At 48.3% G+C, this 2,804-nt stretch overlaps 1 long non-coding RNA gene across 1 annotated transcript; it reads left to right on the top strand.

Moving 5' to 3' along the window:
• The first annotated feature begins 992 nt into the window (after positions 1-992).
• On the top strand, positions 993-1,634 carry LOC147894292 (uncharacterized). Its single transcript, XR_015542066.1, has 2 exons — positions 993-1,295; positions 1,412-1,634. It is a non-coding gene; the product is annotated as an uncharacterized LOC147894292 (long non-coding RNA).
• Positions 1,635-2,804: the final 1,170 nt, after the last annotated feature.

The following is a 2,804-nucleotide window of genomic DNA, read 5'->3' as shown; positions in this document are numbered from 1 at the left end:
GGCCTCCTTTGTCTTCGCCGATGATAAAACACGTAACGGACACAGAAAAGAGAGGAGGGGGGCAAAACAGAGGAAGGAGGGCTAACCTGGAGGAGGCAGGGGGAGGGGTGTAACGGGAGGAGCCGTTGCCGGAGTTGTGGTAAGTGGAGCCGTCGGGGTTGGAGTAGTGGTAGGAGCCGTCCTGGTTGGAGTAGTGGTAGGCGTTCTGGTTAGGCGCAGAGGCTCCATAGTCGCGCGAGCAGTAGTGGTTGCCCTGGTCGTTGGTGCCGGAGCCCTTGTAAGAGTATTTACGGTTGCGTCCTCCCATGTTCTCCTGTGAGATCTCCTCGTGAACTGCTGCTACTGCTGCTGCTTCTCTCCTGGAAGGCTTTAGCAAAGGCCACTTCCTTTCAAAAAGGAAATTGACGTGGCAAGTTTCTTTGCAGGAGGTGCACACGTGTCGTTAGGAGTTTGACACGTGTCCAAGGACATGTTCTGTGCATGCTGCTGGCCGTTCCCCTGTTCTCTCCGCCCTCATTCCTGTTGCTTCGCTATTTCTACGCTATTCTCCGAGATGTTGGGGCTTCCTCTGAACGTGCACTCTTCGGCCGTGGCGTTGGAAAGAACTCCGAATTTCCCTCGTATTCCATATGCATTTGTCTCGGCAAGTTTTGGTATCCAAGTCTGTGGCGGTGATGGGCAGTGGTTTTCCCTTGGTTGCATGCATAGTATTGGTCGACGTTCATCTTCGGCGCCACTTTTGCATCCACACTTTGTCCTGGTCTTCTGGAATGTATTTTGCAATGCTGATATGGCCATCAAAGCCCCTGTTTCGGAGCTGGACTCCTTCGATGTATTGGGGCGCGCTCGTTGCGCTGCAAGAATGGCCACCGAAAACGTTGAGGCGGTTCTCCTTGCGTGGCGATGTGCCAGCATCTTCCCAGGCTTTGTATTGGCATGTTGTCAGTTTCCTTGTGTTTTATTGGAGGAGCTGTGCTGGTCCTTGATCTCGGTGACCTTTGCACGATGGGTAAGAGCACCTGTTGGAAGATTGGTGCTTGCGGGAGTGTCGTGTGCCCTTTCGATCGTCTGTGGGAACATTTTGGTGAGCGTAAGATGGTGTTTTCCGAAAATCTATAAGAGCATGGTGCATGCTCAGTGCATGATCGCTTGTCCTGTGTTCATTTCGTTGTTGCTTCAACTCTTCGTTGCTGCCCTTGCCATTTATTCTCGTCTATCAAGTATGGCCTCTCCTTCGCACATTTCTGGTTCTGAATCCATGGGATCTGTTGCTGGAAGTCCTACCTTTGAAAGAGGTATTGCTGAGACTGAGATCCCGACAGATGTAGATTTCCTGTCGCTTCCTTCCTTCCTTCTTTCGATTTTTGCACTTCGATTTACCAAAAACTCATTGCGTGTCTGTGTTTTTAAGAACTGGAACGATTCGCACGTACTTACGTCGACGGTGTTACGGGATTTTGTCTAGGTTCTTCGTGTTTATGTGTCTTAAACAGAATTGATTCGCGTGCAAAGCGATAGTGAGGAAGTATTAGTTCTCAACAGTTGCTTTTTGTTGGAGAGACAGGTGGAAGTGCGGCCAAGCTTGTGAGCGTGAACGAAGAACCGAAGGAGTGTAGCTGGCCTATGGAAGGTGATCGCTATCTACAAGCCCGAGGTAGAGTGCCCAGCAAGAGCCCTGCAATGGCTCACTCAAGTAAAGCACTCGGATCATCATCAAGCCATTGTGCCCAATATCTTGCTCAGGATGGTCAACTTTCAAAAGATGAACTGGGCTGACTACTACTGCACTAAGATGAGAGAGGACCTCATCACCCACGGGGATGTCATCGAAAACCCTATGTTGTACATGTCAGTCCTCTACTACTTCAAAAGTTAGCATCCGCCCATCGGCTTCGGACTTGCTGAGAAATCGACCATCGGTCCCGTGCAGACCGAGCAGGAAGAAACAAAAACTAGGCCCAAGAGAGCGAGGACAACACCAAGCACCACTCTGGTCACCCTTCAACCCATGTCTTTCAAAACTATGGGGTACGAACACCGACATTCAGTTCACACTCTACCCTCATGGGGCAACCACTTATTGTACATCATACATGACAAAGGCGGATAAAGAAACAACAAAGGAAACTGATGTAGCACTACACGTTGCTAAAGCAAACAATGACCCCACAAACGAGAGGCTTTGCAAGGTTGGGAATGCAATATTAAACATGCAACACATAAGCGCATAGCAAGCAGTATCCTTGGCTCTATCTCTGCCACTAACAAGTAGTTCAAGAGACTTTGTATACATAAACACATCCACCAAGGAGGACTGAATGCACCTCCTTAAACAACATCATCAATTAGAGAAATTAGATCCAGATAGCTAGGACATTTTCTTTAACGACAACAACAGTGCTTGATGGTCCACAAAGAATACAAACTTGTTAGCTAACAAGTAGTGCCTGAATTTCTTGACTGCATAGACCATGGCAAGACCCTGTCTCTCAATGGTGGTGTAGTTAGCTTTTGCCTCATTTAGTTGATGGCTTGCAAAGTATACCGAGTAGTCCAAATTATGCTCGCCGGGCTGAGCTAACACACATCCAATGGTGAAGTTAGAGGCATCAATGTGGACATCGAATATTAAATTCTAGTTGGAGGACCTTAGTACTGGGGCGGTGGCTAGAGCTAGCTTGAGAGTTTCAAAGGATGTTTGGCATTCTTCAGTCCACTCAAAGGATACTAGCAGTTTGTATAACGGGCGGGCTATGTTGGCATAGAACAATATGAATCTCTGGTAATAGCTCGTATGTCCAGTA

This window comes from Dipteris shenzhenensis, chromosome 14 (genome assembly GCF_047967505.1).
Source record: "Dipteris shenzhenensis isolate YYH24624 ecotype China chromosome 14, Dip_SZ_1.0, whole genome shotgun sequence".
Taxonomy (NCBI): Eukaryota; Viridiplantae; Streptophyta; class Polypodiopsida; order Gleicheniales; family Dipteridaceae; genus Dipteris; species Dipteris shenzhenensis.
The sequence above is the reverse complement of the archived record's forward strand: the minus strand, read 5'-3'. Positions and strand labels throughout refer to the sequence as shown.